Source organism: Benincasa hispida, chromosome 12 (assembly GCF_027475165.1).
Source record: "Benincasa hispida cultivar pf3 chromosome 12, pf3_genome.v1.1, whole genome shotgun sequence".
Taxonomy (NCBI): domain Eukaryota; kingdom Viridiplantae; phylum Streptophyta; class Magnoliopsida; order Cucurbitales; family Cucurbitaceae; genus Benincasa; species Benincasa hispida.
In genome coordinates, this window is record NC_143489.1 from 48,547,114 (window position 1) to 48,554,452 (window position 7,339).

The window sequence follows — 7,339 nt, forward strand, 5'->3', positions numbered from 1 at the left end:
GAGGAAACACAAACTAGTGAATCACAAAGGAAACACAAACTGGTGAATCCTGAAGGAAACACAAAACTGGTGAATCCCAAAGGAAACACAAACTGGTGAATCCCGAAGGAAACACAAACTGGTGAATCCCGAAGGAAACTTAAACTGGTGAATCCCGAAGGAAACATAAAACTGGTGAATCTCGAAGGAAAAACAAAACTGGTGAATCCTGAAGGAAACACAAAACTGGTGAGCATCTAACTAATCAATGAGGATATTCACACAGTCTCAATGTTCAAAGAATCAACACCGTACAATTCTAAAACATACATGAAATCCTTGGTACCATGGCTCCATCACATACACATAATCCTCAACAACATATTATACAACATTCATGTAAACTTTACATCATAATTCTACAACATACAAGTATGCCTCAACACCAGCAGATCAGACGTCGACATATGAAAACACATACCATCACATACTAATGATCAAGTGCTTAGGTGTGTATTTAAACAATTCAGAACTCGTGCCAGAACATACTTTGATTTAGGTCATACCATCAATCAACATGCTAACAATTTACCATAACATACAGTCACCATGCTAGCATACAACTAAAGCTTGGCCCGTGGGCAGTTCCAGTGGTAAGATTACTTACCTCAAATTTGGTCCCAAATTAACCCAAGTAATTAACCTTCTTACAACTCTTAGAAGACTTTGAATCCACCCTATAACATACATTACAAATATTAGTTTAGCACCCCTAGTCCAAAAATAATAAATCCAAAGTTTTAAACTCATCTTTGGGGTCTAAATCCAATTAACCAAATTAAACCAAATGACCACAAATTTAACTTACCGAAGTCGCGGCTTGGTTCGAGGCCAGTTCCAAAGTTCTATTTATTTGTCCAAACTGAACCTACATCAAAACCAAAGTATAATAACTAAATTTTTAACGATCACCCTTAATTAAAAAGGGAACCAAATCAACTACTCACCCAAAACTTACCAAAATTGATGGAACTCATAATCTTGTCGGTAGCACCCAAAAGACTTTAAAATGCCTCCAAACTTTGTATCTAAAATCCAAAATCACAATTAATCCAGTAATTAGGCCCATAATTGGTTGGTTATTCAAAACCTGAACCACAAATCCTCAAATTCCCAACAAAACTCACCCAAACTAGTAGATCCAACGAGTGGCGACGACATCCTGCTTAACGGTGGTGTCGGAGTGGAGTCGCACAACCTAGGCAGCAGCGACTCGTAACCAGAGGCGGCAAGCTACAGATTCGTGGGTCAGAGAGAGAGGCGAGCGTTTGAAGCTCGCCGTCGAGCGTTGCAACGCTGGTGGGAGTCGGATCCAGCCGACTGAGAAAGGGGCGGTGCCGGGTCGCGAACAACGAGGTGGCGCTTCAGATCTGGATTTTCCGGCTGAGTCGACACGAAGGTAGAGGGCAAGCGGCTGGATTTGGGACTGAGACAGCTAGGACGTGCATCTCAGATCTATGACTCGATGTTGACTTCAGCGGCTGGGAGGAAGCGCCGACAAGACGAGTAGTGCGAAGGAGGGCGAGTGGTGCAAGAGGCAAGCGATGCAGAGGTTGGGTCGGCGGTGGACAACGTGGAAAAGAAAAGTTGGGTGGGTCACCTTTGTGTGAGAATAAGGGGAAGGAAAAAAAGAAAGGAAAAATAATAAATAAAGAAATAAAATAAAATATTTTATTTTATTTCATTATATCTTATTTTACCTTATTTTATTCTCTTCCTTCCACTTTTAAATCCCTTGTTCCTTTAAAATTTTCAATTAAAAAAAGAATTTAACCAACCCCCTCCCAAAATAAAATTAATTCCTGACATCAATTTCAAATTAAATTTGTGTGACATAAAAATTTCAATTTCCACAATTTCCCTCTGATTAAACAATTAAGACGAATCACCTCTTTCTTTGCGATCAAATCACAATAATTACACTTGAATTTTCAAAATTCCAAAAATTCCCTTTAATACTAGAAAATACTAAAATTACATTAATAACAAAATTCGAGATGTTACATTCTTCCCTCCTTAAAGAACTTTCGTCCTCAAAAGTTCATTCCTGAAAAAGTTCCGGGTACTGCGCCCCCATCTCATCCTCTCATTTCCAAGTAGCCTTCTCGAATTTGTGATTCTGCCACAAAACCTTCATGAGTGCTATTTCTCTATTGCGTAACTTCTTCATCTCTCTGACAAAAAATCTGCCCAGGCCTCTCTTCATAACTCAAGTTGTCATTCAACTGTAAAGGCTCAAAATCCACTATATGGGACAGATTTATCACATACTTTCTCAGCATCGAAATATGGAAGACATCATGGACGGAAGACAGAGTTGGAGGTAATGCCAATCGGTAAGCTACAGGGCCAATTTGCTTTAAGACCTCGAAAGGTCCAACGAATCTTGGACTCAACTTCCCTTTCCTGCCGAACTTCAGAATACCTTTTATAGGTGCCACCCTTAAGAACACTTTATCACTAATCTCAAATTCCAGGTCCTTACGTCTCACATCGGCATAGTTTTTTTGTCTACTCTGAGCTGTTTGCATACGAGCTCTGATTTTCTGTATTGCCTCATTCGTGGTCTGCACTAGCTTAGGACCTAGCAACTTCCTCTCACCAACCTCACCCCGGCATACTGGAGACTTGTAACTCTTTCCATATAGGGCCTCAAATGGCAATGTGCCAGTGGCAATCTGATAGCTATTATTATATGCGAATTCCATTAAATGTAGGTAAGAGTCCCAACTCTCTGAAAACTCTAGTGCACAAGCGCATAACATATCTTCCAATATATGGTTCAGACGTTCTATTTGACCATCAGTCTATGGGTGAAAAATTGTACCAAAATCCAATCAAGTACCCAATGCTAACTGGAGACTCTTAAAAAAAAAAAACTAGATGTAAAACAAGGGTCATCGTTTGACATAGTTGAAACTAGTATCAAAAGAGGTGTAACAACCCCTTCCATAAATAACTATGAAACTTAAGATGTTGAAAATTAGCAACACTTCTACACGTCCGAGCTGAGAACTGTGAAAATGGTCATGAAGTTAAGAAAGTCTTATACTAAAAACATATATCTAAGCCTACCATGTCACAGGGAAAACTTCATATGTGTAGTGAAGAAACTGGTCATACTATATAATGCATCATCTGAAGATACATACCAGAACAAATCTAGTCAATTGAAAACTGCTTCTACTCTAGAAGCGCCAACTGTGATGTCTTTCCTAGGGTCTACATGTCTGAGAATAACTCTGTCTAATTAAGTCTCACATTCATGAGAAACTCATCATGAGACTCTATGCTGTCATAGGCTATAAAACTTGCTTGAACCAATCCTCATATTATTCTTTAGGCTTGAAACAATCACATATCATTACTTAGACCCTGCTGCGAACGAGTCCATAATTCCCCCCCAAAAATGAGGTTTTGAAATCCCTGGATGCTAAAGCATAAGTTGATTGATAATACATTTCATAACCTCGTAATAACCGTTATTGATCCCTAGAGTTAGCTTTTACGATGAAACCTCCTTGATTCATAAGTTCTAGCTTGAATTGCTTGTACTCCCTAGAGCTAGTTAACTCATTACCCATGCAAGAGAAAATATACTATCCTGTAATGCTCCAAACCCACCTTTAGCAACTTCTTGTTATCAACTCAACTTTATTACCAAGTCTAGCCCTTATGCCAATGGTTATATTGGAAGATCCAACTTACTTACTTTTGTGCGTATACCACTTTTGTCTACCTCGAGCTAGATTATTTTCCTTTTTCAATCAACTTGATGGTCTTTCTAGTTCATGTTTCCAATTAGCACACAAACTCAAAATCTCTTAAATCTTACTAATGCCCTCAATGATTTACCTCTTAACTAATGAAGCCTCAACATACCATGTCAATAGTTCTTGATCATCTACTGCTCCTAGTAACTCCATTTTAGCTTATCCCTTCTCGACCTTCTATTTCAGCAACAAATTCTTGTGTTAAAACAAAGTTCCATACCAATCACCTACATAAACTATCTTTCCATCTAACACATATTGTCTTAAAGTTCCACATGATAATGAGGTATTCTTCTTCTACACTAGAACAAATACCTTGAAACCTCTCGTATCAAGCCTTCAAACCATACTTAACTAGTAGTTTCGAACACATTAAATTTCTTTCTCTTTCCAAAAGAGTAAACTTCCTTGGATACTTTTTCTCTCAATCACACTTATCTCTGATAAAGCCACTAAATTCAAGACACCTCCCCTTTTTTTTTCTTTTTTCTTTTTTCTTTTGTTTTTTTTCCACTTTTCAAGTGGAATATAGTCTCTTTACTAAATTATATTTTAATTAACTCCTCCATAAGTCTTTATCTCTCTCACTAAGAATTTCCATCTTGTAGAATTCTCCCTTGCCAATTTGCATACTTTTAAACTCCAAAAGACTTTTGTTTCTTCCAATTTGTGTAACTTGGATCTCCTCATCACAATAAGGTAAAGGGTTTAGTCTAGGTATACTAAAATAATCCTTCAACTTAAACAAATAATACCTTGCTTTAACCTCTTTAAGTCCAAGATCATGTCCAACTATTTTAGCTTCCTTTAATGACATCTACTTCGCCAGATATTCCAAAAGAATCCTTCATATTATTACACATACTTTACCTAGTCCATCAAGTCGTAGTATTACCCAAATGATTATGACTTATGAATCATTTCTAAAATTCTTCTCAAAATGTTGGGTTTTTAATACCTCAAAATCTTCAATAAATTTATAGACTCTTTTTCTTTTCCTCCTTATTCATAAAACAACTTTTAACCTTATATTTGAGTACTGGCCTGTGTATTTATACTACCACCGATTGCACTATCCAACACAAAAACATAACACTAGTCCTTGATCAATTCTTGTCTCGACAATTTTATTCATTGGCTTAAACATTTAAATACCTTCATTTCTAAATTGTCATAACTCTACATAGTTTCATCAATCTTTAGCATCTCTGAGCTGAGGCATATATTTGTTCGTTCCTAACATAATTTCCATGAGATAAACTAGTACCAAGTGACCTCATAATTTACTCTATTTTACTTTTCTTCTTTTGTAGTGTTGTACCTGATAATCCTCTTATAATAACTTCTAACGAGTCACTGACCTAGCATTAGAACAAAACTGGTGCATTTAAGCTAAACAAATATTTTAATGCACACTTATCATAAAACTTATAATTGATAAGACGTACCTGGCGATGACGAGGAATCCGTTCATGGGCCACAGGGACAATCTAGACTTACATAGTAAGTCAGTCTACAGAACCCAAAACATGGGCTCTGATACCAACTATAACGACCCGACCCCCTAGGACTTAGATAAGGCCGTTACTAAAATAAATGCATGTACAGAATTTTAAAACGACGCTCAGTTATTTGAAATAAATGCTAATTAAATAAGAGAAGTTCAAAAGACGTTTATTAAATGCAATTGTTAAAACAGTTAATAGGGTACCCAAAATTCTTAAAGACTAACAAAGGCATATAAGAGAAATAATCCTTAGTAATAAATTTTAAACAGTAAAACTAAATATCAAATTTCAAGATGCGGAAGCAAAAAGGTCTAGTCCTAGTGACACGATCACGAATTCCGCTGCGCCATTGCCGGTACATCTTTACCTTTTCCTGAAAAAGTAACATAAGAAAGGATGAGTATGAAATACTCAGTAAGTAGCCCCACCACTGGGGTCAGGCTAGGCATCTATGTCCTCTAGATACCCGCATATGGCACATAAACACATGAAATAGACAAGAGACTGAGTCCTATCCTATTGTAGTTAAGTATGCCCACAAAACTAGTGAATCCCAGAGGAAACACAAAACTGGTGAATCCCGGAGGAAACACAAAACTGGTGAATCCCGGAGGAAACACAAAACTGGTGAATCCCGAAGGAAACACAAACTTGTGAATCCCAAAGGAAACACAAAACTGGTGAGCATCTAACTAATCAATGAGGATATTCACATAGTCTCAACGTTCAAAGAATCAACACCGTACAATTATAAAACATACATGAAATCCTTGGTACCATGACTCCATCACATACACATAATCCTCAACAACATATTATACAATATTCATGTAAACCTTACATCATAATTCTACAACATACAAATATGCCTTAACACAAGCTGATCAGACGTCGACATATGAAAACACATACCATCACATACTAACGATTAAGTGCTTAGGTGTGTATTTAAACAATTCAGAACTCGTGCCAGAACATACTTTGATTCAGGTCATACTATCAATCAACATGCTAACAATTTACCATAACATACAGTCACCATGCTAGCATACAACTAAAGCTTGGCCAGTGGGCAGTTCCAGTGGTAAGATTACTTACCTTAAATTTGGTCCCAAATTAACCCAAGTAATTAACCTTCTTACAACTCTTGGACGATTTTGAATCCACCCTATAACATACATTACAAATATTAATTTAGCACCCCTAGTCAAAAAATAATAAATCCAAAGTTTTAAACTCATCTTTGGGGTCTAAATCCAATTAACCAAATTAAATCAAATGACCACAAATTTAACTTACCGAAGTCGCGGCTTGGTTCGAGGCCAGTTCCAAAGTTCTATTTATTTGTCCAAATTGAACCTAAATCAAAACCAAAGTATAATAACTAAATTTTTAACGATCACCCTTAATCAAAAAGGGAACCAAACCAACTACTCACCCAAAACTTACCAAAATTGACGGAACTCATAATCTTGTCGGTAGCACCCAAAAGACTTTAAAATGCCTCCAAACTTTGTATCTAAAATCCAAAATCACAATTAATCCAGTAATTAGGCCCATAATTGGTTGGTTATTCAAAACCTGAACCACAAATCCTCAAATTCCCAACAAAACTCACCCAAACTAGTAGATCCAGCGAGTGGCGACGACATCCTGCTTGACGGTGGTGTCGGAGTGGAGTCGCACAACCTAGGCAGCAGAGACTAGCAACCAGAGGCGGCAAGCTACAGATTCGTGGGTCAGAGAGAGAGAGGCGGGCATTTGAAGCTCGCCGTCGAGTGGTGCATCGCTGGTGGTAGTCGGATCCAGCCAACTGAGAAAGGGGCGATGCCGGGTCGTGAACAACGAGGCTGCGCTTCAGATCTGGATTTTCCGGCGGAGTCGACATGAAGGTAGAAGGCAAGCGGCTGGATCTGGGACTGAGACAGCTAGGACGTGCATCTCAGATCTATGACTCGGTGTTGACTTCAGTGGTTGGGAGGAAGCGCCGGCGCGAGAGGCAAGCGACGCGGAGGCTGG

General features: G+C 38.0%; 1 long non-coding RNA gene across 1 annotated transcript; it reads right to left on the bottom strand.

Moving 5' to 3' along the window:
* Nucleotides 1-610: 610 nt before the first annotated feature.
* LOC120068225 (uncharacterized) lies at nt 611-7,057 on the bottom strand. The gene is made up of 4 exons (XR_016525009.1): nt 6,939-7,057; nt 6,770-6,839; nt 848-907; nt 611-716 (listed from the first exon to the last, which is right to left on the bottom strand). It is a non-coding gene; the product is annotated as an uncharacterized LOC120068225 (long non-coding RNA).
* Nucleotides 7,058-7,339: the final 282 nt, after the last annotated feature.